Here is a 14,507-nt window from a genome sequence, read left to right on the forward strand (position 1 = left end):
ACTAGTGGCATTTTTCACACACATTGAAATCTATCTCTGGAATGAACATTATTTTTTTATATATCCTATAGAGTAACAGAGAGGAAATATGGGTCTAGAAACTCAAAAATCATCATGTTGTAATGATTTTGTTTTTATGGAAAATGTTTTTAAAAAAGAAAATGGAAATCTAATTTGGGAAGCCAGATTAAAATCATCAAATGGAAACATTGCTTAGCTTTGCACAGACTGTGCCCAGACTACACCACCACCTTCCCATGCCTCTTAGGATCAAAGTTTAGCACAAGAGGCACTTCTTATATGAAGCCTTTTCTGATTTCTGGAGCTCCTAGTGACTGTCCTCTGGATTGGATTATTTAACATATATGAATTTGTGGACATATATATTTTAATATATAATTATATATGTATAAATTATTTATTATATAGTTGCTCCATTTTATAATATATAATTTATTATATATTACTATATTTATAATAAATATATCTGTGTGTTTATATAAATATACATATGTACGCATAAGCACACATACACATGCATATGTTGTATGTCTATCTATCTCCCTATCTATTTATCTATCTACATATTTATACAGAGAGAGAAAGAGAGAGTGAGAAGAGGAGGAGAGGAGAAGACCAGAGAAGAGAGGTAATAATGTAATTTTGGGAGAAAGAATGAGGAACTTCAGGGATCAGGAAAGACTTTACACTTGAAGTAAACATTGAATTATAAAAGGCACAGGTGAAAAGAGAATATCTACCAGGCTTGGAAAAGATCTAAATGTATGTGTATGACTTTTCTAGGGATAGAATATAAACTCTTTGAGATCAAGTACTGTTTTGCTTTTGTCATTATACCCTCCACTGCTCACTCTCAGTTACTGAAATAAATAAATATTTGAAATACATTAAATATTCATACTAGCAATGTAAGAAATAATATAAATATTCAAACATCCAAGGTGGTTCAATATTAGGGGAGCTACAAAAAGAGGCTATTATTAAAAATTATATATGTATCATATGTTCATATCAACAGATACCTAAACAGTTTTTGACATAATGCAGTTCCTTATTTTAAAAATGTTAAAAAGGATAGGATAAAATCTCAATTGTATGGCAGTGATTGTTAAACACTAAAAAATAATAATAAAAAAAAAAGGATAGGAATAAATACATTGTTTCTTAACATGATAAATATCTGCAAATAAGAGCTATTAGTACCTGTACTGGGGATAACTAGAGACCTTCTTTCTTAAGAGATTGGAGGTAGAAGATGGCGGAGTAGAAAGATACACATATGCTAGCTCTGAACCCACAGCCCATAAAATACCTGTAAAGAAGACCTCCCAATAAAATCTGGAGCAGCAGAAGCCACACAACAACAGAGTGGAAGAGATTTCTGTTCCAGAGAGACCTGAAAAACTGACACAAAAGGTCTGTCCCACCCCAGACCCAGAGCAGAGTCCAGCCCTGCCTTGGCTGCAGATTCAAGCAGGCTTCAGGGACAGAATCTCCAGCAGCCACTCAGGTCCTTCAACCCATAGGTGGCAAAGGTCAGTGAGAGAGTCTTGTTGGCTGGCTGAGAGGGTAGTGGGGTGTCCCCATAACTCAGGCCCCCTCGGGAGGCAGCAGCAGACAGAGACTCCCAAAGCAGGCAGGAGCTCAGATCCATTGTTGAAGGTCTCTGCATAAACCCCCTGAGGGAACTGAGCCTCCTGTGGCAGATCTGCCCCCATCTAAGCACCTAAATTTAATCTCACACTGAATAGCAGCCCCACCCCCGCCCAAAGCCCTGAGGCTGGGAAGCAGAATTTGAATCTCAGACCTCAAGCACTGGCTGGGCAGATCTGGAGGTGAGGTGGGTGTGGAGAGGACACTCAGAAGTCAAGTCACTGGCTGGGAAAATGCCCAGAAAAGGGGGAAAAAGAAATAAGACCATAGAAGGTTACTTTCTTGGTAAACAGATATCTCCTCTCATCCTTTCAGATGAGGAAGAACAAGGCTTACCATCAGGGAAAGACATAGAAATCAAGGCTTCTGTATCCCAAGCATCCAAAATAAATATTCATTGGGCTCAGGCCATGGAAGAGGTCAAAAAGGATTTTGAAAATCAAGTTAGAGAGGTGGAGGAAAAACTGGGAAGAGAAATGAGAGAGATGAAAGAAAAGCATGAAAAGCAGATAAACACCCTGCTAAAGGAGACCCCAAAAAATGCTGAAGAAAATAACACCTTGAAAAATAGGCTAACTTAATTGGCAAAAGGTTCAAATACCAATGAGGAGAAGAATGCTTTCAAAATCAGAATTAGCCAAATGGAAAAGGAGGTTCAAAAGCTCACTGAAGAAAATGGTTCTTTCAAAATTAGAATGGAACAGATGGAGACTAATGACTTTATGAGAAACCAAGAAATCACCAAACAAAACCAAAAGAATGAAAAAATGGAAGATAATGTGAAATATCTCAGTGGAAAAACAACTGACCTGGAAAATAGATCCAGGAGAGATAATTTAAAAATTATGGGACTACCTGAAAGCTATGATCAAAAAAAGAGCCTAGACATCATCTTTCATGAAATTATCAAGGAAAACTGCCCTGAGATTCTAGAACCAGAGGGCAAAATAAGTATCCAAGGAATCCACCAATCACTGCCTGAAAGAGATCCAAAAAGAGAAACTCCTAGGAACATTGTGGCCAAATTCCAGAGTTCCCAGGTCAAGGAGAAAATATTGCAAGCAGCTAGAAAGAAACAATTCAAGTATTGTGAAAATACAATCAGGATAACACAAGATCTAGCAGCTTCTACATTAAGGGATAAAAGGGCATGGAACATCATATTCCAGAAGTCAAAGGAACTAGGACTAAAACCAAGAATCACCTACCCAGCAAAACTGAGTATGATACTGATATTTCATATAAATGTAGGAATACTAGTTTTATTAATGAGAACAGCAGAAAAAGAATTTGAGAATAAGCATTGGCAAAGATGTAAAATTGTGACTTTTTGCAATAATGACATGATCGTTTATTTGGAGAATCCTAAAAGTTCAACTGAAATTGAAATCATAGTATTCATGATGTAGATGAATACAAAATAAATATTCCAAAATCCTTGGTCTTTCTATACATTATGAAATGTAATGCTAATGAGAGTTAAAGATTTTCCCCACCTATTAATGGGCCTGTCCATGAAGGGAAGCTTGATTAGGGGAAGATTTTGTTGTTATTGCTGTTGTTGGAAGGTCCATACCTTTTGTTAATTTCTAAAGAGGTATTGGCTTTCCAGGGTTGTGATGCCCTCTGGCTCTGAAAAGTATATATGTACTCTAAGGTGAGTTTCTACTTTGGGGCTTACCACTCATTGGAAGCATTTGTTTTTCCAGATGAGACTCTGGGGAGCCACTACCAAACTGGTCAGCTTCGAAAACTCAGATGTTGGTGTTTCTCTCTCTAGTAACTATGTTTGTATGGTCAGACAGTTGGAATTGTCTGTTGATCTGCAATGTATGTATTGCTTATGTTCAGACAGTTGGAAGCCCTGTCTGTTGATCTTTATTTCTCTGTTTCAATTTTCTCTTAAGGTCAGGGTGCTGACTTTTTCCCCTAAACTAAGCTAATGCTATATGTGCTTGATTAAAGTAATTGTTGACCCCTGAAAAGTTGCTTTCCTTTTAAAAAAGCAGATCAAAGATCCTGTATATCAGGTCCTCTGTGTATGTTAGGGTCCTTGCTGTTACATTTATGACGAAGTCGGGTAGGGTCTGTAAAATAAAAGGAAATTGTAGAGGTTGGTTTAATTGTTCATCATTTCCCAGCGTGGTGACTGTGGTTCTGTGGAGCCCCAGGAGTACCCTGGGCCCAAGCAGGAAAGGTGAGAGCTTGGAATGGAGCCCGGAACAGGAACAGAAAAGTGTCAGTGTGTTGGTCTTGGTGAGGTGAGAGCAAAAGTGGAAAACTATCAGTGTGCCGATCTTAGAGAAATGAGCTGTAAAATGGGAGCAGAAAGTTGCCTGCACACAGACCCAGGTGGGAGCTGGGAGTGGCCAACTCCTGCTGGAGGAGAAGGAACCCAGGAGCATGGAGTTCAGACCCAGGGCTGTACAGCAAGGTACTGTGTGCTTTTTTGCATCATTCTCCTGGGACAATTTGGGACCCAGGGGGTGAAGTTGCCTATGGTGGGTGGTGGGAAGTTCCCTGTACTCCCAAGGGCCCCATTTTGATGACTTGGTTCCTCAGTTGCCCCTCAGGACTTGGAAGCAAGGGCTGGAGCATTGTTAAGACTGGGACTTTGCTCGTTGGAGCCTGCACCTGAGAGTGCCTGCAAAGGCAGTGTGGGGAGAAGGAGAAAACCTCAAGAGGACCTTAATTGGACATTTTGTATAGAATTGAGGAAGGAGGAGCTGGTTGATCACTCCCAAAGACTTACTCCCTAAGAATGTTGCTGTATTATGTTATATATTCTGCAAATGTGATGTTCATGATATGTTTGTGGGAATTACATTGTATTTACTTAAGAAATGTTCGTTCCTGTTCAGATACAAGTTGTCCATGTAATGTATGTGAAAAATCTTGGGACCCAGTGTAATGCTAATGAGAAGTAAAGATCTTCCCCACCTATTATTGCGCCTGCCCATTAAGGAAAGCTAGATTAGGGGAGATTTTTGTTGTTGTTGTTGTTGGAAGGGCCACACCTTTTGTTAATTTCTAATGAGGCACTGGTTCTTGAGGGTTGTGATTTGGCGAGATGAGACTCTGGACAGCCCCTAAGGAGTCCTCCAGCTTTGAAAACTCAGATATCTGTGCTCCTCTCTCTCTCATAACTATGTATGTAATGGTCAGACAGTTGGATCTGTCTGTTCATCTGTGATGTATGTATTGCTTATGGTCAGACAGTTGAAATTCCTGCCTGTTAGTTTTTATTTCTCTATATTTTCTCTGTTGTTCAGGGTGCTAACTTTTACCCTTGAACTAAGGGAATGATATATGTGCTTGATTAAAGTAGATTGTTGACCCCTCCAAAGTTGCTTTCCTTTTAGAAAAGCAAATCTAAGAACCTACACAGCAGGCCCTCCTGTGTATGCCAGGGTCCTTTCTGATACATCAATGAAAGTCAGCAGGAAGAGATACAAAAATGTTTTCCATTCAAATAGATACAGAATATATGAAATGCCTACAACTCAGTTCAAAAATAGACACTTCAGAATAATATGAATTACAAAACATTCTTTACTGAAACAAATAATTGGGCAGATATTGATAACTCACAGTTTGTCCATAACAATATAATAAAAATGACAATTATACATGCATTAATTTACAGATAAATTTCCAAATTAAGAAATTGGTTAAATAGCAATTTTATAGAACTACTATAAATAATTTGAAAAAAGTCATCTGAAAGAACAAAAGGGCAAGAACATCAAGAGAAATGAAGCAAAAGATGCAGGGCAGAAGAAGGTCTAGCAGTATCTGATAAGCAAAATCTTCAAATTTATTTAGTATCAGTTAAAAAGTAGTAAGTTGGTCATTCGAATATGACACATAGAAAAAGAAATAATCAAAAAATAGTATATTTTTGATTAACCTAAGGACCCAACTTCTGGTATAAGGGCTAAATATTTGGCAAAAATTTCTGGGGAAAGCTTCAACCAATCTTGGATAAATTAGCTTTACAAAGGATACTTCCCACCATGTATTAAAATAGATTGTAAACAGATACATGAACCAGATAAAGAAATGTCACATCATAAATATGTTAGGGGAGCAGGGAAGTAGATATACATGACAACTAGATAAAGAAGAGCATAACAACTAGATAAACAATAGAAAAGATGAGGAGAAAAAATTGACAATTTTAATTACAGAAAATTGAATTTTTTATACACAAAACCAATACAATTACAGTTAAAATGAATTAAAAAGGAATGAATGAATGAAAAACTCATTTGTTAAGTATGTACTATCTTCAAAGTGGGCAGCTATGTGGCACAGTGGATAGAGTGATGGGCCTGGATTCAGTAAGACTCATCTTCCTCTGTTCAAATATGACCTCTGCTACTTATGAGTTCTGTGATCCTAAGGAAGTAAGTCATGTAACCCTATTTGACTCAGTTCCTCCTCTGTAAAGTGAACTGGAGAATGAAAAATCAAAGTGCTCCAGAATCTTTGACAAGAAAGTCCCAAGTGAGGTCATACGGAGCTGAGCAGGACTGAAAACGAATGATAATAACAACAGAAGAAACACCTACTATGTACCAGGCACTGTAATAAGTACTCAGAATACAAATTAGGTAAAGAAAGATGGTCCCTGTTCTTCAGGAACTTACAATGTAATGGGGAAAAACACACAAAAGGATACTGGAAGGGGAGGAGACACAAGGAGTACCTAGCATGGGGGTTATCTCGTGACCCCCCCAAATGTGCCCGCAAAATGTAGGACAGTACTGAAACCCCTGAACAACAACATTTACAAAGCAGTTTGTTAAGCTCTGGACACACAAATTTCTTTCTTTCTTTTTTTTTTTTTTAGAGCTGCAGAAAAGCTTTAATAGGATATAAACACAGTGGGGTGCCAGGGGAATGGGGCAGCAGGAAGCCAATATGGGAAAATATTAGCTTCGAGACCAAAACACTGTCAGGGCCGCCCCTGTCACAGTGATGGAGGAAATACGCCCTTTATCTGTTGCCCAGCAAGGTGCCTGCTGCAGGCTTAGTGAGTAGAGCTGTGGACCTGCTCCCTTGAAGACACTACTTTCCCATCCCAGACCTCCTCCATGATGGTACACACTTCGCGGCTGGTCACTATGGCATCTCCGCTGGACTGGGAGCTCAGAGCAGAGGAGTATTGGGAAGCCAAGTGAGCATCCTCTCCCGCTAGCAGGTGACAGTAGGTAGCGATTTCCTGCTCCAGACGGGTCTTCACATCCAGAAGGATCTTATACTCCTGATTCTGACTCTCCATGTCACAGCGGAGCTCCCATAGCTGCTGCTCAATGCTGCTAATCAACCCTTGAAGTTGGGTCAGCTGGGCCCCATAGCAAGCCTCGGTCTCTGCCACGGTGCCCTCCAGGGGAAGCTTTCATGCTGAGCTGGGACCGCCGCTCAATCTCCAGGTTCTGGATAGTGCGTCTCAGCTCTGTGATCTCTGTCTTGCTGCTCTGCAGGGCTTCCATGTTAGTGGCTACTTCGCAGTTCAGCTCCTCTGTCTGGGTGAAAAACCAGTCCTCAGCATCCTTGCGGTTCTTCTCAACCATCTTCTAGCATCTCAGATAGGATGTGACTCAGGTCCACACCCAGGGCTGCATCCATCACCACATTGACATCCCCACCAACCTGCCCATGAAGGGCATTCATTTCCTCCTCATGGTTCTTCTTGAGGTAGGCCAGCTCCTCCTTCAGGTTCTCAATCTGCATCTCCAGGTCAGCCCTCGCCAGGGTCAACTCATCCAGGACTCTGCTTAGGCCACTGATGTCAGCCTCCACACTCATAAGCAAGTTCAGTTCAGTCTCATACTTGGTAGGGAAGTCATCTGCAGCCAGATGGGCATTGTCGATCTGCAGGACCAAGCTGGCATTGTCCGTGGTGGCGGCCAGGATCTTGTTCCTCAGGTCCTCAATGGTCTTGAAGTAAGGGCTGTAGTCACAGGCAGGCTCAGGACCCTGCTTCTCGTACCAGTCCCGGATCTTGAGCTCCAAGTTAGTGTTGGCCTCTTCCAGTGCACGTACCTTGTCCAGGTAGTTGGCCAGGTGGTAGTTGAGGTTCTGCATGGTCTCCTTCTCATTCCCTCTCAGCAGGGCATCTCCTACACCATAGCTGGTGTCAAAATCCCCTCCCAGGCTGCAGCTGTAGCCACCACAGTAGCCACCACAATAGCCGCCCCCCAAGCTGGAGGTGAAACGGCATGAGGTAACTGACATGTTCCCACAGCTGCTGGCCCCCAGGAGGCTCAGAGCAAGGCAGGCCCCTCCAACCCTGACTGAAGACACCAGGGAGGAAGCACCACCCAGTCCACAGAGGCCTTTCATGTACCCAGAAGTGGAGTATTGTCTGACGGTGGTAGTGGTAGCCATATTGACAACTCAGTGTCCAGTTCAACTCAGTCTGACTCTCACAAATTTCTAAATAAATAAATACAAATGCAGTCCTTGCTCTCAAGGACCTGCATTCTACCAGAGGAGGATGAAATACATAGGCTATTTTATCTGTAATTCAAAAGTAACAGTTCAGTGATTCTTAGAGTACAATGGCAAAACAGACGGCATTGTATATTTAATGATATTTACATTGACTTAAAAAACAATAATTTATGATTTTGAAATATTCAATAGTACCATGAACTGTGGTGAAGATAATTTTATTTTCTCAGTCTTCAGTACCCACAGCTCCTGAGGAAGATGAAAGCTATAGCATTGACAGAAATGATTGCAGGTTGCAGCTCCCCAACAATTCTTTTTTTGAACTATGTCTATAGTGGCCAGGCTGGTAGCAGAATTAGTCACTGAAGAGGCAAAGCTGTTCTGGTGGTCCTTAAGCTTACTTGTCTGCTAGTAGAAACTAGTATATGATTGATGATGATGGTGTTGGATAGTTAGCAATTACATAGTATATTAAAGTTTACAAAATGCTTTCTGTATATTGTCTCATAGGATTTAATTTTGTAACCATTTTCTACAATGTTGATCCTCTGGATAATAGATACAGGGACATCGCCTGAATTTTAGCCAGTTGTCTATAATTTTTAGAACTCTTGGGCTTTGTGTCTTGGGACATGTCTCCTACAGTAATAGTTAATGGCAATATACACACACATTCATATATGTGTGTGTATATGTATGTATGCACACATATTCACATACATAATACCTACATGTATGTTTATGTACATATATATTTACAGCAAATTATCTATAATAAAAATCTAATATTCAAACTATATCAGGTATCGATACAAATATATATGAAGAGATGTCATTCCCCAAATGTTAAACGGACATAGATATGAATAAGAAGTTCTTAAAAGAAGAAAGGCAAGGTAACATCAGCCACATGAAAATTGTTCTAAATCATGGTCACACCCATCATGGCAGCTAAGGACTGCTGCTGTGAATTATTTTAAGGGTCTAATCAGAAAGTTTAATGAATTTTGTATTTATTCAGCAATAAACTAAACACTGTTCAATAAAGTAAATCATAGTATTCATAGCAATATTCTTAAGCAGAATGTATCATCTAATACATATATGTATCTCATAACAAACAGTATGTCATATAGCACATAGCATAGATCATTTCATCCCCAAAATCAGGGGGTCTCAAGTTAGGGTCTTTCCTGGCATGATGCATCCTTAAGGGGTAACAGAAAATACCGCACTATCAACCCCTAGATCACTGTAAGAACAATCTCCTTAATCGATACATAGTGTCCAAATAAAGTCCTCTTTCATCTTGACTCAAGTCTGACTTCCAAACCCCATGACCTCTCCTCTATGGGCCTACTGCTCCCAGCTCTTGCCTGGGTTCAAACTCAGGAAGCTCTCTACTCCTTGTCTCAGCTTATGGGGACTGTCCCACTCCAAATTCTTCTTGCTTTTGCCTGATAGTAGGTTACAGAGACTCTTGCCTGCAGCTTCTGTTTCCAGGAAAACAAAGTTTAACAGGACTAGAACAATATATACCTTACCAGCACCATCATCTCAATTCACTCACAAAGACAAATAGACAGGATATCTGTCTGAGATATTAACACAGATCAACAGACAGAGCACCACGACCAACATTCTTTCTGTTAGGCCTCCCCACAAGCAAGTTCCCCAGCCTGCTCATGGTCGCTTCTCTCTTGGCTATGCTTCTCTCTCAAAGCAATCTCATGCACATAGGCATATATACACATATATGTATATGTGCATGTTATATGCATGTATATGCACGCAAGTGTGTATATATGCATAGGTATGTATATGTATATGTGTACATATTATACTATGCATATATGTATGGCCATGTATATATGCATACACATGCATATATGTGTATGTATACATATGTACATTTATCTATATATATACACATATATACATGATACATACCCATATATGCACACATACATATATTTAGTGTATATATGTTTTATGTATATATGCATGCATGTATGTACATGCACATATGCTTGTGTACATATGTATATATGTATACACATGTATAAATGTATGCATTTATGTGTATATGTGTACACATATGCATGTGTGTATATGCATGTATCTGTATGTGTGCATATATGTATTTGTATGTGTGTATAAAATGCATGTGTATCTTTATATGCATGAATATATGCATATGCATGTGTACATGCTTGTATATGTTTGTATATATGTACAGATATAGATATATACGCATACACACATATACCCATATGTGCACACATACACACATGCATATATATGTGTACACATACACACACAAAACACACACATGCATACACATATACAGTTTCCAGTCAAAGATTCTTGATTGATTCAAAGGCAAGATTCAGTAAAAGGCACTTGACTGGCTAAAACTCAATCCAGAAAAACCATAAAAAACTCTATTTTGCTTACTTTTACAATCATTTATAATTAGGAAGGTAAAAATTAAAACAAAAACAAAAAACTTTTGGTTCCTTCTCAAACTGCCCAGATTGGGAGAAGATGACAAAAAATCAAAATGACCATTCTTGAAGAGGCAATGGGAGGACAGGCACTGTTTGTAGCATTGTGAGTTGACATAGCCATTCTGGGGGGAAAAAATCTAGAACTACTGTAAAACCACAAAGTCAATAAACTACATATCCCTTTGCCCCAGAAGTACCACTACTTGTCTTATACCTCAAAGAATAAAAATAAAATGGGAAAGGACTGATAGGTACAAAAGTAGTCATGGCAAAACATTTCATTGTTCCAAATAACTATAACAAAAATTGGTAACCATCAATGAAAGTTTTTTTTTTTAAGTATTATCAACAAAATGAGAAATCATGGCTCCAAAAGACTAATGATAAATCTTTTTTTTTTCCCCAGCTCTTAGTAGATTAATTTTACACTAGGGCTGCCAAATGAGACATATTTTCATATAGAGCCAATCTATGGACTTTTTTTTTATATTTTATATGTTGTAAAGCAAAATTTTGTTACGGAGAATGATGGAGTGATAGTCTTATTAAAAGTGAAGAAATGAAGGAAAAGATTGCCAATAAATCATTTAAAAAAAATAAAGAGGGCAGAAAGAAGTTCTGAAATAGTTATAAATAAGTATGGCAATTTTGGAACTAACACAAGAAATTTGAAATATGAAAAAAAAAGGCAACAAAAGCAGTACACTGTGAAGATTTGTAGTTTCCAAAACAGGCCTCTTTTGCTTTTCTTTGTATAGATGAATGTTCATAGGTTAAAACTGATCAAATTCATGATAATAAAAATAGAGTTTTAAAAAAATGTAAAGAAATATATGTAGATAAAGAACTAGTAGGAGGTAAGGAGGATACGTACACCTCATATCATGTTTCTGCAAGACAACTACAGTATTAAAAAGAATTTTTTATTAAATAATTGAGTTATGAAGAGGAGCAAGGAAGACCAATATTTATGCTCCCAGAATGGGATGACCAACAGCTAATGAAGAGAAGGTAGAACCACTCAACTCATTATCCTCCTTTCTCTGCAAAGAAGAATAATACTTGATTTGTAAAAAACATAATGGAAATGTCTAATAGCAAGTTGATATATGAGATAAGAAGGAAGAAAATAGACTCCCTAAGATGTGCTTGATGAATCCCAGTTATGTAGGACTGATGAATTCCATCTCTGGGTACTTAAGAACCACAAATATGATTGCGGAGTCAAAGAGTTGTATCAGAGAGTACTGAACTGGACCCAAAGTCAGGACAGACTTGACTTGAAATGTAGAAACTTACTTTCTGTGTGTCTCCTTTGGAAATTCTTTATTGTCTATGTTGGTTTCATCATGTATAAAATTGGGATAATAATAGCACCTACCTCCTAGGTTTGATATTAGAATAAAATAAGATAATGTTTGTAAAGCACTTTTCTAACCTTAAACATTTTTATAAATTCTAGCTGCTATTATCATAATTATTAATATACTTTGCCATCTTGATTCTGCCCCACAATTATAAATATAGTAGAAAATAAGAGAATTATCATAGCTGTAAAGAATAATAAACAATATCCATTTTTAAAGGAGGGTGGGATTTAATAATCAACTAACTCTGAAACAGAGAGCTTGACTTTTACTCCTGGAAAAAACTTCAATCCAATTCAATTCAATAAACATAGTAAACATCTACTATGGGCAACTAGTTAATACAGTGGATAGAGTGCTTGGCCTGAAGTCAGGAAGACTCATTTTTCTGAATTCAAATCTGGCCTCAGAGACAATCTGTGTGATCCTAGGCAAGTCATATTATCCTGTTTGTCTTGGTTTCCTCATCTGTAAAATAAGCTGGAGAAGGAAATAACAAACTACTCTAGTATCTTTGCCAATGAAACCCCATCTTGAAGAAGAAGGAGCAGGAGGAGGAAGAGAAGGAGGAGAGGTGGAGGAAAAAGAGTAGAAGAAGGAGAAACATTTAAAATGTTATTAAAGGCATGTCTAGTGAACATCCAGTAAAGAAGTATTATAAAAAGTCAACATAGACTCACTGTAATCTGACAAAGTCAAGAGACTTTACTTTTTAAATAGAATTAATGAAGTTGTAAGTCAGGATAATGTTGTAAAAAACACTAGCATTTAGCAACATCTTTGTCCAAATCTGTCATTCTATTCTTGTGGGAAAAAAAGACATGTACAGGATTTGTACATGGGAATCAAAAATGGTTGAACTGACAGATGCAAAGAAACAATTCTTTTATTTTACATCAACTGAAGAAGAATTCTCCAGCTCAGGCCTCAGAATTTTGTTCCCATTCAACATTTTTATCAATGACATGTTGATATGGCAAATAAATCCAAAGAAGGCATTCTCGTCAAATTTGTAAATGTCATAGAGGGGTAGCTAATATACTGGATTAGAAAGTCAGTCTCCAAAAAACATCTTACAGGGTAGAACACTGAGCCATATCTAATGAAATGGAATATTATAGGAATAAATGTTAAGTCTCATCCAGGTTCAGCAACCTATTTTACAAAAATAAGAAACAGGAGGCTTGATGGGGGAACAGCTTGAAACATCTTCAGTTTTAGTGGAGAGCATGATAAACAGTAGCCAAAATGGCAGGCAAAATATGTAAACCATTAAATGTGGTAGCTAAGAAAACTAATGAATCTTAGGCTAATTTAGAATTGGCTTAGTGTACAGGGTTAGAGAGGTGATGACAGCTCTTTACTCTTGATGGTCACATCACATCACATTACAATTTATGAAATACAGTAACTGGAGTGTATCCAGAGGATAATCAGAATGATAAAGTGTCTCAAGGAAATGCCATATGGTTCAAGAAACTAGGGGTGTTTAGCACAGAATAGTGAGGACTAAACGGAATGGGGATGGATGTTTTTAGAAGTATCGTCACATTGAGAAGCAATCTGATTTATTGTGATTGGCCTCAGGGGACAAAATTTTGAATATGAATAGAAGTGACACAGAGGCAAATTTAGTTTGGATATGCCCATCAGTTGGGGAATGGCTGAATAAATTATGGTATATGAATGTAATGGAGTACAATTGTGCCATAAGAAATGATGAACAAGAAGACTTCAGAGAGGCCTGGAAGGACCTATATGATCTGATGCTGAGTCAAAGGAGCAAAACCAGGAGAACTTTGTGCACAGCAACAACCACAGTGTGCGAGAGTTTTTTCTGGTACACTTGGAATTTCGTAATAACGCAAGAACTTATTAAAAAAATATATCCCAATGGTGGTTTTCTAAGGCAAAATGCCTTCCACACTCAGAGAAAGAAATATGGAAGTCATTCGCAGAATGTAGCACATCATGTTTGTGTGTGTTTGTGTGTGTTTGTGTATCATGTTTTGATTTGTTATATGATTTCTTCCATTTATTTTAGTTTGACTACATAACATGACTATAGTGAAAACGTACTCAATAGGAAAGTATATGTAGAACCTATACAGAATTGTATGCTGTCATGGGGAAGGAAGGGGGTAGTGGGGGGTAGGTGTGGGGGGATAAAGTCTTAATTTTATGGCAGTGATTGTAAAACATTAAAAATAATAATAATAAAATTAAATTTAAAAAATTTAGTTTACATATTAGGGGAAACAAAGTAAAATTAAAAAAAACCCCATAACTAATGGAACTGTGCAGAAGTGAAAATTGATGGCCTTTAGAGATGATGAATTTCTCTAGCATTTGATCTTTTTAAGCAAAGTGATCACCTGTAGCATATAAGTAGAGGAAATTGTTGTTCATGTATAAGTTTAGATGAGGTTGCTTCAGATGTCCCTTTATACCCTGAAGTTTTGTAATTCTCTGAATGCATTTGAGTACCACCTCT

At 38.0% G+C, this 14,507-nt stretch overlaps 1 pseudogene; it reads right to left on the bottom strand.

The window, feature by feature from the left end:
• Positions 1 to 6,709: 6,709 nt before the first annotated feature.
• Positions 6,710 to 8,070, bottom strand: LOC140523905 (keratin, type I cytoskeletal 42 pseudogene; annotated as a pseudogene).
• Between the last annotated feature and the right edge of the window lie 6,437 nt (positions 8,071 to 14,507).

This window comes from Notamacropus eugenii, chromosome 2 (assembly GCF_028372415.1).
Source record: "Notamacropus eugenii isolate mMacEug1 chromosome 2, mMacEug1.pri_v2, whole genome shotgun sequence".
Taxonomy (NCBI): domain Eukaryota; kingdom Metazoa; phylum Chordata; class Mammalia; order Diprotodontia; family Macropodidae; genus Notamacropus; species Notamacropus eugenii.